The following is a 21,238-nucleotide window of genomic DNA, read 5'->3' as shown; positions in this document are numbered from 1 at the left end:
CTTTAGAGAAAACAGTCAATTCACAGAATAAAAAGAAATGGCTAACATTTTTAAAAAGCTACATCTATTCATCAATAAAATAAAAATGAGGTATCATTTAAATTTCCCCATTAGGGGATGCCTGGGTGGCTCAGTGATTAAGCAAGCGTGTCTGCCTTCCGACTCCGGGCACGATCCCTGAGTGCTGGGATAGAGTCCTGCCCCAGGCTCCCTGTATGGAGCCTGCTTCTCCCTCTGCCTGTCTCTCTGTGTCTCTCATGAATAAAATATTTTTTGAAAATTTAAAATAAATACATAAATTTCCCATTAGTTAAACTAGCAACCATGAAGAAAATTGACAATTGGCAACTATATAAATAGAATTCTCAAACTACAAATGTAAAGTAGACAACCTTCTTGGAGGCAGTATAATGAATACCAAATTTTAAGTATGAATAACAACTATAAGGTAATGATCAAAGAAGTGGATAAAGATAAATACTAAATAAGTAGGGTTTTTTTTTAGATTTTATTTTATTTTTTAAAGATTTTATTTGTTTATTCATGAGAGACAGAGAGAGAGGCAGAGATATATGCAGAGGGAGAAGCGGGGTCCCTGCAGGGAGCCAGATGTGGGACTCAATCCCAGGACTCCTGGATCACACACTGAGCCAAAGGCAGATGCTCAACCACTGAGCCACCCAGGCATCCCTAGATTTTATTTTTAAGTAATCTCTAGGCCCAGCATGGGGCTCTAACTCACAACCCCGAAATCAAGAGTCACATACTCCACGGACTCAGCCAGCCTGGTGCCCCTTAAATAAATTTTTTTTAAGATTTATTTATTCATGAGAGACACACAGAAAGAGGCAGAGACATAGGCAGAGAAAGAAGCAAGCTCCCCACAGACAGCTGGACATGGGATCATGCCCTGAGCTGAAGGCAGACACTCAATTGCTGAGCCACTCAAATAATTTTCTTAAAGAGGAAAGTTGGAACTAACTGAAATGTTCATTTAGAGGATGGTTAAACTTGGTAAATATGGTATTACACAGCCATTAAAAACAGTATGTACTGGGGGGCACTTGGGTGGTGAAGCTGGTTAAGCACCTGACTCTTGGTTTTGGCTCAGGTCATGATCTCAGGGTCATGAGATTGACCCCTGTGTCAGGCTCTGCCCTCAATAAAGTCTGCTTGAGATTCTCCCTCCCTCTCCCTCTGCTAATTGCCCCCCAACGGCTGCGTGTGCACACTTTCTCTAAAATAAATCTTAAAAGAAAATAACAGTAGGTAATGACAAAAAAAAAAAAAAAGGTGTGTAGTACATACAATATACTTTTTTTTTTTTTAAAAGCAAGTTACAGAAGAGTGTACATTGTATGATACCATTTAAATATAAACAAGATTGGAAGTATAACCACCAAATTACCCAGAAGGGTGAGAGAGAACTATTCACTTACCACTGAAACTTAGAAACAAATCCGTTTTAGGAAAAATCTAACCACCTATATAGTGCGATAACTCTTGCCCCTCATAAAGAAGTCAATGAGCAGGACCTTCATGTGGGTGATAGCTTTTAAAATGGCTTAAAGGGTCCTCAAAGTTTCCTATAGCGTCATCTTGTCAGTTGGGATATTGCAAAAGCCACTGCAGTATGATCAAAAGCCAAAGAAAGCCAAAATATAAAATGATCTTGAGAAGAGCCAATCTGCTACTCTTGTTTTGCAGAAGTGGAAACGGAAGCTTAGTAACTTATTTAAGAGCCATACTGTGGCCCTGCTTAAGAAAGTCTCTTCAGGGACGTCTGGGTGGCTCAGTGGTTGAGTGTGTGTCTTCGGCTCAGGGCATGATCCTGGAGTCCCGGGATGGAGTCCCACATCGGGCTCCCTGCATGAAGCCTGCTTCTCCCTCTACTTATGTCTCTGCCTCTCTCTCTCTCTCTGTGTCCCTCATGAATAAAAAAAATCTTAGGGCAGCCCAGGTGGCTCAACGGTTTAGCGCCGCCTTCAGCCCAGGGCTTGATCCTGGAGACCCAGGATCGAGTCCCACGTCAGGCTCCCTGCATGGAGCCTGCTTCTCCCTCTGCCTGTGACTTTGCCTCTTTCTCTCTGAGTCTCTTGTAGAGAAAGAAAAGAAAAGAAAAGAAAAGAAAAGAAAAGAAAAGAAAAGAAAAGAAAAGAAAAGAAAAGAAAAGAAAAGAAAAGAAAAGAAAAGAAAAGAAAAGAAAAGAAAAGAAAAGGGAAGGGAAGGGAAGGGAAGGGAAGGGAAGGGAAGGGAAGGGAAGGGAAGGGAAGGGAAGGGAAGGGAAGGGAAGGGAAGGGAAGGGAAGGGAAGGGAAGGGAAGGGAAGGGAAGGGAAGGGAAGGGAGGAAGGAAAGAAAGAAAAGAAAAGAAAAGAAAAGAAAAGAAAAGAAAAGAAAAGAAAAGAAAAGAAAAGAAAAGAAAAGAAAAGGGAAGGGAAGGGAAGGGAAGGGAAGGGAAGGGAAGGGAGGAAGGAAGGAAAGAAAGAAAGAAAAGAAAAGAAAAGAAAGAAAAGAAAAGAAAAGAAAAGAAAAGAAAAGAAAAGAAAAGAAAAGAAAAGAAGGAAGGAAGGAAGGAAAAAGAAAAGAAAAGAGAAAAGAAAAGAAAAGACTCTGCAATCCTATAGCTTCTGGCCTACTGATTTCAAACAATGTGAAGAATTTACAGATATTTCTTTTTTCAGCCAGAGAACGCAACAGATGTGCATACACACACACACACACACACACACACACACACATCAAAAGCCATTTGGAGGACATATTTTCAGTTCTTTCCTTCAAATGATGAGCTTTGGGGGAAAACATAAATTAATATCTACCCTGAAGCCCCTCTCCTAGAGTAGGCAAATGCATACACAAAATGAACATAAGACACATTTATGAAATACAAGTCACAGGCGTTCAGTGAAAGCTGAGAGTAGCCACAAAAAGCTTTAAAAATGGAGCTCGTGGTACCTGAGCCAGGCAGGATGCCAAAAGAAGAACACTGAAATGAAGGGAAGTGACAGGAGCCAAGCTGAAGGAAGCAAGGAATGTGTGGCAAGGAACAAGTAAGTAAAACAATTTAGGATAAATAAAACAATACAAGGTGTGCATCAGAGAAAGGACCAAACCAGAGGCAGTGTGTGAAGAGACATAACCAAGGGCAATGGAAAACCAAGGGTTCTCTGGGCAGAGAAGGAACAACCTAAGGAGTACTTTTAAGACTATCTGATAGTGCTTTACAAGAAGGGGGGCGGGGGGCTGAGAAATCAGTAAAAGGATATCTACTAAGTCTATAGGATTCCAGCACTGAAAACATGGAAGGCAAGGGAATACTCAATCGTTTCTTTCACACCTGCTTCTGCAAAAGGTATTTCAAGGCACTTGAATTGAGATTATCACACATCATTTAAAAGAAATACAGATTTCTTAGGATAGGTGATCTGTCAGTGAGGCAAGGTGGTATCCTTTTCCTCATTTAAATTGCCACTTGACTGGAATGAGAATCTACAAATGAGGCATTCTTTCCCCCAACAGCTATTACCTATTAACAGCAAGCCACTGTAAAACTAGTACTATTTCCCAAATATTTCCAACTCTGTGCTTTCTGGGTCCACAGCAGAATCACAGTTCTTGATCTCTTGTGTGGTGTGACTCATCCTGGCCAGAGAGCTGGAAGCTGAAGTGACGTGTCATTCTGGGGTGGAACATTATTAACTGCAGGAGCAAGACCCTCCAGTATTTCTTTTCCACTTTGCCAAGATACGCAACAATATTCCGTACCATGGCTGCCCCTTCAACTGAAGTAGGAATGATGCAAAGCCTCTGGAAAATTTATGTTGCACATGCTGCATGAACAGAAAATAAACCTATGTTGCTTTCCACCATTTTGAGGTTATTATTTGTTGCAGAATAACCTAGCCTATTCAGTCTCATACAGCTGGAAAATTCACTACCTGGAAAAAACTTACATTTCAAAAGAAGTAGTCAAAGCATCCCTCTTTAAAAAAACAAAAACAAAAAAAAAAAACTTACTAGGATGCCTGGGTAGCTCAGCGGTTGAGTGTCTGCCTTCAGCTCAGGGTGTGATCCCGGGTTTGGGGATCAAGTCCCACATCAGGCACCTTGAGAGGAGTGTGCTTCTCCCTCTCTCTGTATCTCTGCCTCTCTTCTCTGTATCTCTCATAAATAAATAAATAAAACTCTTAAAAAAAAAAAAACTTAAACTGAACAATAAAATTTACACAGGCTGTTCTTCCAGAGAAGACGTTATTTTCCTCATGACCATTAGGGTTAAAGAAACATCTGGCAACTTGGAATATGGAGTGCCAGTTCCAATCTCACTACTCAGGCCTCCATGATACTGAGCATGTCCTTTGGGCCATTTCCTCATCTGAAAAGAGATGGTCACAATTCATGCTGCTTGAATTGAACGCTGAAGTGAAGCTGAAAACAAGGTAACAGGTGAGCTCTGTAAGAGACTGATCATACATACTTTTGTTCCTTGTATCAGTCATGTGGAAGGGGGAAAAAAAAAACAAAACTAAAGCAACTTTTACAAAGGAGTAAGTTCCCTGCAAAGCAATTCTCGTTAAGAGGACTTTGCAACCCAGCCTAGATTCTTGACTATGATGCACCCCACTGCTCTCAAGCTTTCTAAAGGCAGGTACCAAATCAAGAGCTGAGTTTTTAGCCAGAGACCTGGACGATGGTGCCTTTCCCCCCTCTTTTTTGGTAAAACAGATTGGAAAGCAGAGATAGTAAAACAGTTACACAGAATTATTTCCTATAGCTCAAAGCTTTTGCTAGCAACCTTAGTTTATCTCAAGCATTTACCTAGTAAAATAGATTATCCATAAATTGGTAAGAGGAGCTCAAAATGGGCCAGCAGGCTAAAGAGGAAAATCAAATTGTTCTGTCTCCATCCCATCCGTCCCAAGCCAACTCCTTTTAATGTGTTAAAGGCACTTATGTGGAAGCATCTCTTTCAAGGTTTAAACACATTTGTATTTGAGTCCTAGTCCCACTAATCTCTCAACATGTATTTCTCTAAGTAAATTATAACATCAAACTCATTCCTTATCCATAACTGGGATACCACCTGCTTTACTCAGTAGGGTACTGAGGTTTAAGTGAGAGGATGCCCTATCCTAGCACTACCTAGTGAAGTACCACTTTGTTAAACATAAACCCTTCAAGAAGGCACTGGAGTGCCTCCCCTCCCCCACTCAATCTGGCCCCCATACAGTCTTTCCCAATTTGGAGATACTGCAGCTACTCCATCTGCCTTAGCATTTCCCTACCTCCATTCATTTGCTTGTGCCATTCCCTCCAACTATAATGGGTTTCCCAAGTCTCCTTCCATACCAAAACTCCACTCAGCATCTACTGAACCAAGACATCTGAACACCTCTGGCATTTTCTTTAAGCTATTTTTATGACTTCCAACCGCCTTGTTTTACAATTATTTCTAAACCTCCAGTGATCTTTATTTTATATTCCCCACAGCTGCCAGCAGTGTTTTCTTACACCAGACAATAAAAATCTGTCAAATGAATACAGAACACAGTTTAGCATCCAAAAAAGCTCTACATATTAATCACAGGCCCAGAAGCATAACTTACAAATAGTAACTTACTGTGCAAAGTTAGAACTGGAAAAAAAAAGTTTAAGTTTACTGAGTAGTGTTTCAAGATCTATCCTAGAATGATTCATCCCTGCTCTCCAGGAGTTTAGAGTTTTTTTTTTTTTTGGGGGGGGGGTAGGAAGGGAGGAAAAGTCATGTAATATTTCAACCAAACTAGGTCTACAGTAGATGTACAAAGCTCAAGATCACTCAGCCAGAAAACTGCTGGTCAAACACCAATATCTAAATGGTCAGTCAGAGCCACCTGGGTGCTCAGCGGTTGAACGTCTGTCTGCCTTTGGCTCAGGGTGTGATCCTGGAGACCCGGGATCGAGTCCTGCATTGGGCTCCCTGCATGAAGCCTGCCTCTCCCTCTGCCTGTGTGTCTCTGCCCCTCTCTCGAATAAATAAATCTATAAAAAAAATAAAATAAATGGTCAGCCAGAATATGCAAACAGACCTATTTCTAGTATGTGTATGAATGAATCCAATATTTTTTAGTACATGTATGAATGAATCCAATATTTTCAGGGCTCAAGCTTAGATCAAAGAAGAATCTGAATGAAAGCACTGTTTATTATGGCTAGATTTATACCCTACAGATGATACTTTTGGGCCAATTCCACCACCAGGAATGGATCCAGATCATAAATGCAAAAACTAATCCACAACTATGGAGGACTAACCACTCACTAGACAGAAACCAATCTGCTTTTCTAACCCTAACAGATTTACGAAGCATTTACAAGAGGTTGTCTCAAACTTTAACACGCTTAGCTCCTTAAACAACTTCTCTACTCCTTCAAGGATTGCCTATACTGGTACTGAATGGGGCTATAAAAAGTAGGCTCCTACCCGGGCGGCAAAAAAAAAAAAAAAAAAAAAAGAAAGAAAAAGACGACAATTGTTAACAAAGATGTGGAATATTTGGAACTCTCAATACTGCTGGTGGGAGTGAAAGCTGGTACAACAATTGGATAATTGAAAGTATCTACCAAAGTGCAATACATTTATGGGCTGAATTGTATCCCCACCAAATTCATTTGTTAAAGTCCTAACCCCCAACACCTCAAAATGTGATGATCTTTGGAGACAGGGACTTTAAAGATATGATTTGAGGTTAAATGAGGTCATGAGGGTGAGCTCTAGTCAATATGACTGATGCCCTTATAAGAGATTAGGATACAACAGGTACAGTGGAAAGACCATGTGAGGACACAGGAAGACAGCCACATACAAGCTAAGAAGACAAGTCTCTAAACAAGTCAAACCTACCAACAGCTTGATCTTGAGCTTCTAGTTTCCAGAATTATAGGAAAAGAAATTTCTTTTGGTTAAGCCTGTGGTATTTGCTACAGCACTCCCACAAAAGAATACAGATACATACCCTAAAACTCAGCCTTTCCACTGCTTGTTATTAACGTAATAGAAATATGTTAGTTAAAAGACAGACACAAGAACATTCATACAGCATGATTTGTAACAGCCATAAAATTTAAAACTATCCAAATGCACATCAATAAATTAATAAATACATTATGGTATACCACATAATAGAATACTTCTGAGCAATGAAGATGGAGTTTACAGCTGCACTGAATGCAAAACACAACAATGGATCTAAGAAATCAGACAAAGAAGAATATGTAGTGTGTGATTCCATTTATACAAAGTCCAAATGCAGCAAAATCACATTATAATGTTCAAAATCAGCAGACTCATTACGCTGGGAGGATGGGAGGATAATGACTTGAAGGAGTCACAAGGAGGCTTCTAAGTTTATAAAAAATATCCAAGTTCACTTATTTGTGTACTTTTCCGTATGTCCTACTTCAAATTCAAAGTTTACTAACATAGAAATGAAAAATTACTTAAAAACAGGAGCAACACTTTACTTATCAAGTGTCACCACACCAAATAACTTTATTCTTGAACTGGATGTATCAGGTTCTTTACCAGTTGCCATTAAACATATGAAAAACACAGCTAGTCTGATGATGCCCAGCTTCCTATCACTGAGTGTTTTTTTAGGAAAGATCCCATAGGTCAAAGACCCAAGAGTGTTCAGTCCCCCCATAGTTAAATTACCATACTGTATCTTATTCAACTGCATAAAAGAAAGATTAAAGTATACATTCATAGGAAGAAAATAACCAGTTAACACTGTGGTCTTCCTCTGGGTAGTGAATCGATTTCTTTTTACTTCTTCTTTTCCCCTGGGGGGGGGGGGTGTTCCCCCTCTTTTTTTCTTAAAAATAATTGACTTGTTTACTAATCAGCAAAAGAGAAACATAATTTTATTAAAGATTTATTTATTTTAGAGAGCACATGCAGGCATAAGCAGGTGGTAGGGGAGAGGGAGAGAATCCTAGAGCCCCCTCCCTGCTAAGCGCAGAGCCCCAGGTGGGGCTCTATTGCAGGACCCCAAGATCATGACTTGAGCCAGAAATGAAAGAGCCACTTAACCAACTAAGCCACCCAGGGGTCCCAAGAAATGTCATCCTAAATAAAAGGTAGTGGGGGGTGCCTGGCTGGCTCAGTGGGAGGAACACGTGACTCTTAATCTTGGGGTTGTAAATTTAAGCCCCATGTCGAGTGTAAAGATAACAAGAAAAAACCAAAACTTTAAAATGGTAAGTACTACACAAACACTAAAAAGCATTTAGAAACAAGTATTGGGTAAGAAGGTTTCTACAGAATGTTAATACTCTTTAGCAACGGTCAACTGAATGGCAACATGTCATAGGATGAGTGGCTCTTAACTTGTAGGCTGTCCAAATGACCCAGGGTAATTTCCGGGGTCCTCAGATCTGTAAGTGCATAGAGCACTGCTGGTAGATTGACTAAATACCATATGTAAGAGGCACTACTTTTTAAATAAATTCTATGCTGTTACAACTGGGTTTTTAAAAGGTTAATTCATATTGGCTTTATCATGTACTCTCAAATTACTCAAACTAAAAGTTCATCAAATGGAAATAAACTTTTAATTAAAATTGCACACAAAAATTAGAAACCAACAATGTAGCTATTTAGCTCACAATGTAATTTTTAAAGGATTACCAACCCAACTGAGCTGAACAACTATAGGAAAGCCAGTAGCAAGCACAAGCCATCTTTACTTGAAGGGTCAGGGAGAACAGAGAAGCTCCACCGTTTCTGGCAGCAATCACACAAGCAAGCTCATTTGAGAGCCAAGTGAGGTTACAGAATTCCTAACACTGTCAGGTCCCCAGGCCTCCCTTACCATGCCTCCTCAGTCTTGCTCTGCCCGAACAGCAAGCAGTCTGAGTCGACCAGGAAATGGACAACAAAGTCAGACTGAGCTCCACAGCAGTGACGACATCACCAAAACAGCCTAGAAGAGGCTTGAGGTCCCTTGCATTAAGAACTGCATCCTCAGGCAAATGAGCAAGGCCAACACTGTATGCCACCACTGGAACCAAGTCCCAAGCTTTCTTCCTCCCCTACAGAGACATTCTGTAAGTAGTTATTCTTAAATTTGTTTTTGAAATCACAGCCTGAGTACTAAAATTGAAACTAGTCAGAGGCACTGCTATAAAGCCTACTCTGATTTCACCCACCACACATCACGTTTACCTTCGATTCACAAATCACACTGACCACAACCACCATGAAGAAGTTTTAAAACACAAATGCAAGCTATTTTTCTGTGTTTATGAAAAAGCAGAAAATAGAAGGAAGATGTGAGAGCAAAAAACTGAAGAGATCAACACGTTGCAAAATGTGTCTGCAGCAAACTGCAGACAGGCATGGAGATCTGGGAGATGGCAGTAACAGATGATTGTCTGCTAACACAGGATGGCTGACCCGGGACACAATAGCAACCTTACATGGGTGATGAGAGTCTGCAGAAAGCCAGCAGCCACAAGGTGGGGGGGGGGTGCTCATCTCTACAGCTTTGGTCTCCTTCAGAGGATGACATCAGTACCAAGGGGAACCACCGGTTAGCCTTACTCTGGAGGACTTGTCCTTACTTCCCCAGAAAACTCTGCCTGTCTGTATGTAACTCCTAGTCCAATATTTGGTCAAATCCAAAGCCTTATTTGTTGAATTGTACAGATGTAGAGTTAAACGCTTTATCACAGAATAATGGTAAATACTTATGTCAAATCTCAGAAAGAAACAGTGCATAAGAAGACTATCACAAAAGTGTGGTCTGAGTTTGCTACACCTTTGCAGAGAAAGGGTAATACTAAATAGAAGGGCAGAAATGACCGCACAATTCTCTTGGAGATTAGAAGCTAATCAATAATCAAAACCAAGTTTTTGTTTCACTTGGTGGTGGGATCGCGAATCGGCTTCAAAGCCGATTACACTTTTACACTTTATTATAAAACAATGCTCTTGATTACAGGGTTTGGGGGTTTAGGCCTCATTGGCATGAAAAAACGTAACAAAACAAGCAAATGCCCAAGTGACTGCTAACAATTACCTAGAGAGATATACTAACAAAACTATTTTTAGAGTGTCTTCTCTACATTCCACCCTTCTGTTTGTTTACTCATGCAGTTCTACACAAACATAAAACTTACATCTCCTTTTAAAGAAGGGGAGCCAGAGCAGTGGCAGGAGTTGGGGTGGCGTAGGGCTTTATTTAGTAAAATACTGGGACTATAAATGGTGGACACTATATTAAACTTTCTTCATCAGCTAAAAAAATAATAATAATAATCCAGCATGCCAAATGTGCTTTTGCTCCAAGAGCAGAGCAACAGCAAACGTTTACAGTGTCAAATAGCAGTGACAAGAATTCCCTCAAGTGAAGGACAAAATGCCAGTGCAGCAAAAGGAAAAACATATTTAGTCTTGAAGGTTTCTCTTCCAAAGACATGACCAATTTGAAACTGTAACATTATCCTCTATACTCTCAAGAGCAAATCATACAAATGCTATTACAATTAACAAAGCCTTCAAGTTGGCCAGAACATCAGACTGCCTACTATGGATTCACATGCAGTGATGAGAAAAGATTCCTCTTTCCAAAAGCCTCAGGTTCTATCACCAAGCCATTCCACAACAGAATTCCTGGCCATGATCACACGCCATTTTTAAATTCCTTCAGGACAATAACCACACCTGTCTCCCTGAGTCAATAACCAGTGATGCCTAATTCATGGTAGATACTCAAAACATCTCTGAATGAAAAGGTGCTCATCATTATTCTCTAAATTCAAACATTATTTAAGACTCACTTAAATATATCAGTTTGCCGATATATTTAACTGAGTGATACCCAAATATAACTTTGGGTAGCAAAGTTTAAAAAGAAACTAAATTAGAATACAATAGGATTGGGAGAACTAAGCTTTAGCTTGGACAGTATTTTCAGAAATACTCACAACTCACCTTCCAGTTCTCAGACTCAAATCTGAACAAAGTCTCCCAAGTCTGAAGAGAAACACACTAATAGGAGACTCTATTAATCCATGGATGATAAGTCATGAGGCTAATCAGCTGCTTAAGTCACAAGGAAAAGACAAGAGGCTGTTCTTTTGGAATCCAAAGAGAAGATACAGTATTTTCAACAGGACAGAACCAACTGACTAGACACCCATGTACTAAGGTTTTAAGAAAGGTTCACATGGCAGGATTGCCAGGCTTACTTCATTTCACAAAACATTTACTTATCAAAATTTTTCAGACCTCAATTAAGCACTTTGCTAAAACTGCAGAGCTTCTAATCTACTGCCACTACAGTACAAAAAAAAAAGTTGTGTTAAAAGTCACAACCGCAAATGGAACATTTTATGATTTTAAGGTAGCACCAAGTTGGCTGTAGGGTAGAACCGAAGGAGGCTTTCAAATGGCATCACTGGAAACAAAGGAGGCGGAGAGAGGAAGATGCCAGGTGACAAAAGATAGATCACAAACTTCAGGAGCCTCGGAAAGCAATACAACCCAGAGACTGAGCACAGTACTCCGGAGTCTGCCTGCCTGGGCTGGACTCTCCGCTCCATTACTTATTAGCTGGATGACCTTGGACAAACAACTTAACCTCTCCATTCTTTGACAATTACGGTACCTCAGAGAGCTGTTCTGAGAATCAAACACAAAAATCTATGCAAAGGTCTTGCCACGCTGCCCAGAACACAACCAGCGCTTAAATGTTTGCAATTATTCTTCTCAATTTTCCACCTTTACGAACCACTAGGCATCAAGCTTCGATGTAATGCAGTAAGAGGCCCCCAATGCGGTGGGATCCAAACATAGCTCTAGAGTCAGCCACCATCTCTCACCCAGTAAGTTTGAAAACTTCCTTCGGGATTGACCACAACACATTTACGACAACAAGCCCCCTGTCTCCCAGAGCCAGAGGCGTCTCACATGTATACAAGCGCTTGGGGCGAGCCCAGTGCACGAGACCTGACTCACCGCCTTGACTCAGTTGCCGTCAGGGAACCTCCCGCACTAACAGGGTCAGGAACGTGCCTCGGCCCCGGGCGCCTGTTGGCAAGGCCCGCGCGGTCGGCGGCGCCCCGGGCCAGCGTCCCCGGACGAGGCAGCGGGCGGGGTCGGCTCCGACACACTCCGCTCGCGGCTCCCAGGGACTCGGCCCAGCGCGTCCCACCGCGGCGCAGGCCCTCAGTGTCCGGAGGCCACCCAAATCAGGAGACACTCCGGGTGTGAGGTCTTGACGCTAGCGGCAAACCAGGCGTCCCAGGCAGCCGGCCCGCGGTCCGCAACCCGACCAGAGGTCACACCCGGCGACCTCTGACCTCCTCCCCGCCGGGTGCGGTCCGGGCCTGGTCTCGGGCCCCGAGCTCCGCAGGGTTTCCCCACGGGGCCTGTACCGGCCCAGAGCCGCCCCAAACTACCGGCGACGGGAGGCCCAGGCGACCGAGGAGCTAAGGAGGGGGATGGGGCCAGGCCACCGGCCAGGCTGGGCCCGCTGCTTACCGCAGCCGCTCCGCTGGAGGCTCCGGGCAGGGCGCGTCGCTAGGGCTCCCGCGGAGGAAGTGGAGCAAGGATGGACAGGGGCCGAGGACAAGTCCAAATTCCGGTTCCGGCGGACTCCTCGGCACTCCCCAGGCCTTCAACGCCGCCGCTGCCGCCGCCTTGGGCTTTATGGCCAAGACTCCGGCTGCGCTCCCACTTCCGCCACCGCCGCCGCCCCGAGCGGAAGTACCTGTCACGAGACTCTAGACGCCAAGAGTGCGGGGAGGGAGCCCCGCCTCAATATTGCGTCACGTTCCGGCCGCCTCTGGGCTGAACCTGGATCACGTGGTGCAAATATGTCTGCCCCCAGGCAGTTGTCGCCATCTTTGAGGCTCGTACAATGAGGAGGACGACGCCATGTTGAATCCAAGAACCGATGTCTCGGCCATCTCCCCGGTGTCCCCGGAATAACGAAAGCCAGGGAAGAGGACGAGATTAAACTGGCTCTAACAGTAGTGTCCCTCTGCAGAAGGCACAGATCAGTCAACTAAGTAATCCTACTATGTGCCCTGAGCTCTTCCGGATCCGCAAAGCAGCATGCTCTAGGAATGGGCTTTCTCATTGAGAAAGTGGTGGGAGATAAGAGAGTGATTATTTGACACACTTGCAATGCTTTGGGAAAGGGTACCCCTATTTACTGAACACCTGCCGTGGCCCTATACTGCACCTTTGGATCATCTCTATTTGTCCTCACTTTAGCCGCTTAAGGAGAGATTATTTTCACCATTTTGCAAATAGGGAACAGAGACCCACCACAGTTACTTGACCTCACTCTCACACTTAGGTGGTAGAGTGAGATGAGAACCAAGGGGTGTCTGATGTCAATGTGCATGATCTAGTAGGCTGAAAACAACTGCACCAATGGTGTAACAGAGTGGTAGAGACACCAAGGTGAATTAGGCATTACCAGAACATTTCCTATGGCAGAAGAGAGGGTCCAAGAAAATGGAAAAATAGTGTAACCCAACTAACCTGAGGTTGCTCCTTAATGAGTCACAGATACACCAGATGGAGTTGTCTCACAAAGTAAACTTTATTTGCAGCAAATAAGGAAATTGCTGGGAAATAACTGCCAAATCCATGGCTCATGGATCAAGGGAGAATGGGTTCCTATCATTTGGGGTTAGGATGATTGTTTAGATAGGGAAGCCTTGTCATCGAATGTAGAGGTGGGCAAAAGGAGGTGCTTGTGTCTTAAGGAAACATGCCTACACAAACATACATTGTATTTTATGTATATAAAGCTTGTGCTCCTCCTTGGGTCGAGATTTTACTATTATAACGAGGTAACTTGGTCACTCTGTGGGTCACTCCATGGTCCATCTGCATAGGCATGAGGGTTAAGTCCAAAGTGGTCTGTGTGATCTGGGCAGTTGTTATTGTTTGAGGGGTATTTTGGTTTCCATCAGGGAATATTATGCCCCTCGGATCTTTTGCCTGAGTTAAGAGATAAGCTGGAAAGAAGAACCTAAGGAAAAATGTGAGACCCATCAGTAAGTACAATAAGCAGGTAGACAGTAAAGGTCAGGTTTCAGAGTCCAGCTGGTGACAACAGCTCAAGACTCTGAGCTTACTATTAAAGGTGAGACAATAGGGCAGCCCGGGTGGCCCAGCCATTTAGTGCCTCCTTCCACCCAGGGCGTGATCCTGGAGACCTGGGATTGAGTGGAGTCCCACGTCAGGCTCCCTGCATGGAGCCTGCTTCTCCCTCTGCCTGTGTCTCTGCCTCTCTGTGTGTGTGTGTCTCTCATGAATAAATAAATAAAATATAAATAAATAAATAAGTAAATAAATAAAGACAATAAAGTTGTACACTATACAGCTCTTAAGAGGATAAGACATACTACCAAAGATCCACCCCATCTGAACACATTCAGATCAACTCAGAACTTTATCTCCATCTTCAACATCATACTCTTCTCATAGTTTTTTCCTGTCTTGGTTCATGAAAACTTTATTCTTTCAGTTGCTCACTCCACAAAAAACTTTGGAATCATTCTTGTCTTCTGTGGTGGGTTGAATAAGTGACCTACAAAAAGATAAGCCTACATCCTGGAACCTGTGGATATGGTTCGATTTACAAAAAGGTACTTGCAAATGTAATTAAGGATCTCAAGATGAGAGCATCCTGGATTATCAGGTGAGTCCTACATCCAATGACAAGTTTCCTTATAAGATACACATGGAGTGCAAACACACAGAGAAAAGAAGTCCACGTGAAGATGGAGTCAAAGATTGGAATGAGTAGCCACAAGCCAAAGAGTGCTGACAGTCGTCAGAAGCTGAAAAAACCAAGGAAAAGGAGGGGTGTTGATTTTGAATTTCCTATTTAGGTTGTATGAGAGAATACATTTCTGTTGTTTTAAGCCACCAAGCTTGTGGTGATTTCTTACAGAAGTCCTAGAAAATGAATTTAACTCCTTTTTCTCTGGTACCCCTCATCCACAGCCTTCAAAAGATATTCAGAACATGACTACTTTTTACTATCTCTGCTATTACCACCTGGTCTGAACCTCTATCATTTCTCCCCTGCAGTATTGCAAAAAAACCTTGGTTTCCCACTCCCATGTGACCCTTTGCCATTTCTTAAACAGCAGCCAAAGTAATTCTATAAAAATGTCAAACCATTATTCTCCTCCTCAAATTCTTCCCGTAAATAAGACTAAAACTAAAAGCTTTGACCCCAAAATACCTCTCTGACCTCATCTCCTTCTAATATCCCCTCAGATCAGTCTTCTCAAACTATACTAGTTTATGAAAAGAGAAGGGATATATCTAACTCGGGCATTTGCAGTTGTATTTCTTTCTATATTTCTAGAATGCTCTTCCTCCAGATACATGTATAGCCAATCCCTCACTTTGACTTAAATGTCATCTTCCCATTGAGAATGGCTTTTCCTATTTAAAATGGAAGTTGCGGGATCCCTGGGTGGCGCAGCGGTTTGGCGCCTGCCTTTGGCCCAGGGCGCGATCCTGGACACCCGGGATCGAATCCCATGTCGGGCTCCTGGTGCATGGAGCCTGCTTCTCCCTCTGCCTGTGTCTCTGCCTCTCTCTCTCTCTGTGTGACTATCATAAAATAAAGTAGAAATTTAAAAAAAAATTCTAAAATGGAAGTTGCCCTTCCTATCAACATTTAGACACAAAACACCACATGCTATTTTCCTGCTTGCCTTTTTTTTTTTTTAAGATTTTTATTCGAGATAGAGGGAATGGAAGAGGGAGAGAATCTTCAAGTAGACTCCCTGCTTAGTGTAGAGCACAGTGCAGGGCTTGATCCCACGACCATGAGATCATGACCTGACCTAAAACCAAGAGTCAGATGCTTAACCTACTGAGTCACCCAGGCACTTGTTTTGTTTCTTTATATTGTTTTCTTGCTTATTGCCCATCTCTCCCACTAGAATGGCTGTTCTATAGGGCAGGCACTTTTGTCTATCTCATTCAGTGTTATATCCCTGATCCCCTAGAATAGTGCTGGCGCACAGAAGGTGTTCAATGAGGACCATTTGCAGAATATTTGGGAGAATAGAAACTGGAAATGGTCTCAAAGGCCAAGAATTATGAAAATTCCACCCTATTCTGCAGCCATATAAAATGCTAGGTTTGAAGATAAAGAAGCAATTAGAGAACACAGGAAAAGGCAAAGCAAAATATAGAGAGCTGTGAGCCCCAGCCCTCCAAAAAGCTGACTGAGAAGGCTATTCAGATATAAACATGGGCCATTTCTTTTTTTAAAGATTTATTTATTTGAGAGAGAGAGAAAGTATGAGCAGAGAGAGGGGCAGAGAGAGAAGCAACAGACTCCGTGCTGAGCAGGGAGCCCAACTCAGGGTTCTATCGCAGGACCCCGGGATCATGACCTGAGCTGAAGGCAGACACTTAACTAAGTCACCCAGGCGCCCCAACATGGGCTGTTTCTTATGGAAAAGAAGGGATGACTTAGAAGAAGCACATGAGCCAAGAGGATAGAGTCAAGAGCTGCACAGAATCATTAACAGGGAGCAAGAATGAACCCCTATCAAAGAGCTGGCAATGTGTGCTTAACTGGATTTCAGAATTGCTATGACCCAGTGGTAGTTATGTTACTCCTGTTTTTCCCATTTTTGAACAGAAGTGTTTGCTCTGGGGGCACCTGGGTGGTGCAGTCGGTTAAGTGTTCAACTCTTGGTTTCAGCTCAAGTTGCAATCAATCTCAGGGTCCTAAGATCTGGCCCGTGTCAGGCTCTGCACTCAGTGGGGAGTCTGCTTAGGACTGTCTCTCTGTCTCCCTCTGCACCCCCCTTCAAATAAATAAGTAAATCTTTTCAAAAAAGTGTCTGGTCTGGTAATCTCAAGCCCATCAATTCTGTTGGGTTTCTGAAGAGCAGAAGACCTATCTGTAGCTTACAGGTCTTCAAGAAGAATAGTACTCAAGAATCTGTTCTTGAGGAATCATGCCTAATCTGTACTGGGACTTGATTTATATGATAAGATACATTATGACCCAGCGATGTTTTAGAATGAGACCTTAAGGGTCCTTGGGAGGAGGTGAATATATTTTGCACACGGAAGGAAGTAAATAATGTGTGTCCAGAAGGTGGACTATGGTAGATTAAAGATGGTGGTAAATTTTTTGCTCCTCCTTCAAGATGTTGAATCTACTTCCCTTCCTTTTGAATTTGGGTTGGCCTTCCTGATTTATTTGGCCCATAGAATGTAGGAGAAGTAATATCCTGTGACTTTCACAGCTAGATCATAAGAAGCCTTAGAGGTTTTTTTAAGATTTTTATTTATTTATTACTGAGAGACACAGAGAGAGGCAGAGAGAAAAGCAGGCTCCCTTTGGGGAGCACAATGCGGGAATCGATCCCAGGATCCTGGGATCGCGCCCTGAGCCAAAGGCAGATGCTCAACCGCTGACCCACCCAGGTGCCCCAGCCTTCCAGTTTTCAACCAGAAGTTTTGAAAGGCTCAGGCAGTAGAGGCTCCTCCTCAGAAATCAGCCTTCGTGCTTTGGGAACCCCAAACCATCACAAGTGTTCTTAACAACAGCCCCAGCTGAGCCCCCAGGAGGCAGTCAGCGTTAGTTGCCAGCCACGTAACTGTACCATGTGGGATGTCTAGCCATGTTAAACTTCAAAAGAGTATAGCCCCAACTAAAAGTTGACTGCAATCATACAAAAGGCTCCAAGTGAGACATACCCCGTTGAGCCTAGCCAGCCTATAGAACCAAGAGATGCTAATAAATTTTTGTTTTAAGCTGCCATGTTTTGGGCTGCTTTTTTTTTTTTTTTTTAGATATTATGATTATTTTTAAAGATTTTATTTATTTGAGAGAGAGAAAGCAAGAGACCAAGTACAGAAGGAGAGGGAGAAGCAGATTCCCTGCTGAGCAGGGACCCCCCCCCAATGCAGGGCTCAATCCCAAGACCCTGGGATCATGATCTGAGCTGAAGGCAGACACTTAACCCACTGAGCCACCCAGGTACTCCTGGGCTGCTTTGTTATATAGCAACAGAAAACCAGAATAGGGCCTATAGAAAATGAAGGGGAAAAAAAAAGAAAATGAAGGGGAAGGGAACAGTTATATAAAAGACATCTAGTAAAAAAAAAAAAAAAAAAAAAGACTTCTAGTAGAACAGATTTGAGGGAGACAGACCTCAGAGGTTTTTTTTTTTTTATGATAGTCACAGAGCGAGAGAGAGAGAGAGAGAGAGAGAGAGAGAGGCTCCATGCACCGGTCACACACAGAGAGAGAGGCAGAGACACAGGGAGAAGCGGGTTCCATGCACCGGGAGCCTGACGTGGGATTCGATCCCGGATCTCCAGGATCGCGCCCTGGGCCAAAGGCAGGCGCCAAACCGCTGCACTACCCAGGGATCCCTCTCAGAGTTGTTAGTTAAGGAAATGACATGCTGACAGCTGTTTTAAGAGTCTTCACTAAATTGGTGTCCTGCAGGAAGTGAGAAAGGAAGCCCAACCTGGGACTGCATGTGAGGCTGAGTGGGCAGGGAATGAGAGATTGTGACTTATTGATCCATGCAGAAAACTCACTTAAGGAAATTTGTCAGTGGGTCACAGATGGGACGTGGTGCTCTGACTGAGTTTGTGAGGCCAGAGGATAAGAGAGAAGTTTGGAACCTGGAAGGTTCAAAGGAGGTTAAAGTGAGGTTAGGAGTAAGGAGCTCAGTTCTGGAAATACTGATTCAGAGGATGTCTGTGGGACATGTAAGTAGAGATGTGGAGGAAACTGAGGAAGAGAGAGGGCAGTTAGCAATCTGGGTCCCTCAGTATGGATTTGGATGACAGTAGAGATTGGAGAGTAGTGATGGGTGTGACTAAGATAACCCATGAAAAAAGTCTAGAGGTGGTTGATTTTTCAATAAACTATTTACTGAGATTCTCTTATGTGCTAAGCATTGTTACATGCTAAGGACATGAGAAAAGCAAGGCCTCTGCTCTCAAGATCCTTACTACTTTGTGTGGTAAACAATGCATAAGTAGACACCTCCCCACATACACAGAATTTCACTCAAATTTCCATCAAGGGGAAACTGGTTAAATAAAGTACAATACATTCAGTCAATGGAATACTATGCAACTATAAAAATGAATGAGAGAATTATCTGTGTATTGATATGAAAACATCTGTAAGAATTTTATTAAGTGACAAGCAAAATACAGAATATACCATATGTTGCTTTTCAGGAGGGGGGAAGAGTGAAGGTAGAATAAGAACATACTTCAGCAAATAAAACATGTGATTAACTGGTGTATCAATTTATTTATTTGACAGAGAATGAGAGAGAGAGAGAGAGAGCACAAGCAGGCAGAGAGGCAGGCAAAGAGACAGAGAGAAGCAGGCCCCCCACTGAGCAGGGAGCTCGATGTGGGACTCGATTCCAGGACCCTGGGATCATGACCTGAGCTGAAGCCAGATGAGCCACCTAGGCACCCTCAATTAAGACTTTTTTAAAAAGGTTATTTATTTATTTATTCATTCATTCATTCATTCATTCATTCATTCATGAGAGAGGCAGAGACACAGGCAGAGAGAGAAGCAGCCTCCATGTAGGAGCCCGATGTGGGACTTGATTCCGGGACTCCAGGATCATGGCCTGGGATGAAGGCAGACACTCCTGAGTCACCCAGGTGTCCCTTAATTAATATTTAATCAGAGAAATTAGAATAGGAAATTAATGGTAGGGGTTAGACCTACCCAATTGTTGGAGTTGTTAAAAAAGTTTATGCAGGCTGTTGCTTCTGTGTTCAGTGTTGGACCAACATTGGTCACCATAGGTCAGATATGGAGGAGGGCAATGACACACTGGACCCCATAAAGATAATTAGAATCCACAAGGACCAAATAGAACCCATGTCTGTCTTCTCACCTCTAACTTCAGTGCCACGAGTAGATGACATGCAGCAAAACCTAGTGTCTGTCCTTTGCCATAAAGCTGCACACATGCTTGGCCCAGGATTAAAAGAAGCTGAAGGGGGGGATCTGATGGAGGGCTGGAGAGGGTGTTGACTCAAGCCAACAAGACCACCAGACTAGTGACACTATGAGCTGTCCCAGGAGCAGGCGCCCTGTATGATTTTCAGAGGATAAACAGTATAATTGCTGTTTCACTTTTGCCTTCCAAATCTCATGCAAATGTCTCTTATGACCAATGTGACCACAGATCCACATAGAGAAAGAGAATTCTGGGAAATGTAGTTCCAGCTTAGTTGTACTACAAAGCCACCATAATACCTGGTGAATGAGATAAAGCTGGGAGCTAGATTTTCAGTCCATGCCCTTTATATTATCTTTAAATTTTAACCATGAGATTATATTATCTATCAGATATTTAAATTAAAAAAAAGAAATCCATAAAGTGATGAAGGGATGCAGATGGTAAGATGGTATATGAAGCAGTGATGGAGGGATGTCTGGGTGGTTTAGCAGTTGAGCGTCTGCCTTTGGCTCAGATTGTGATCCCAGAGTGCCAGATTGAGTCGCACATGGGGTTCCCTGCATGGAGCCTGCTTCTCCCTCTGCCTGTGTCTCTGCCTTCTCTCTGTGTCTCTCATGAATAAATAAATAAAATCTTTAAAAAAAATCAACAAAGAAACAGTGATGGAAGTTGGGGGGAAAGTGATATTAGACACAGGTGGCAAGAAAGGCTCCCTGAGGAGGTGACATATCTGCAGACACCTGTTGACAAGGGGGGGAGCCAGCCTGTTGACAGTACCTGAGCAGAAGACATTACAGGTAGATGGAACAGCAAGGGCAAAAACTTTGTGAAGAAACAAGTGTCCTGCTCAAGGAACAGCAAAGACCCCAGTGTGGTTGGAGCAGATCGAGGAAGGGAGAATGTACAAAGAGGTGAGGCTGGAGAAATGGGCAGAGCAGGTCACATGGGGTCTCATAGTCATGGTAAGACCTCTGAAATACATACTAGCTGTGATGAAGCCCCTGGAAGTTAGGCAGAGAGTGTGTGCATGTATGTGTCTATGTATGAGAGGTGTCTCCCATCACAGGTCACTTGCACTGTAGTGCTTTTTCTGGCCATCACTCTCTTGTCTCCTGTTTCCACGTGAAGCCATAGCCCTGGTAGGCCCCTGTCACAGCCCCACGACACTGCTTACTTGATGTCTGCTTATTCCTCTGCTCCTCAACTAGACTGAGGGGCTTCTCAAGG

At 43.0% G+C, this 21,238-nt stretch overlaps 1 protein-coding gene across 2 annotated transcripts in view; it reads right to left on the bottom strand.

Annotated features, from left to right (window-relative positions):
- RAB7A (RAB7A, member RAS oncogene family) overlaps positions 1-12,776 on the bottom strand; it is a 71,810-nt gene extending 59,034 nt beyond the window's left edge. Inside the window, exon 1 of one of the 2 annotated variants that reach the window (XM_072784923.1) lies at positions 12,531-12,776. The gene's annotated coding sequence lies outside the window, so the exon portion shown is untranslated. The remainder of the gene's footprint in view (positions 1-12,530) is intronic. The other variant, XM_072784924.1, reaches the window with a different exon arrangement.
- Between the last annotated feature and the right edge of the window lie 8,462 nt (positions 12,777-21,238).

Source organism: Canis lupus, chromosome 19 (genome assembly GCF_048164855.1).
Source record: "Canis lupus baileyi chromosome 19, mCanLup2.hap1, whole genome shotgun sequence".
Lineage (NCBI taxonomy): Eukaryota > Metazoa > Chordata > Mammalia > Carnivora > Canidae > Canis > Canis lupus.
Note: the sequence above shows the minus strand (reverse complement) of the source record. Positions and strands in the feature narration are given on the sequence as shown.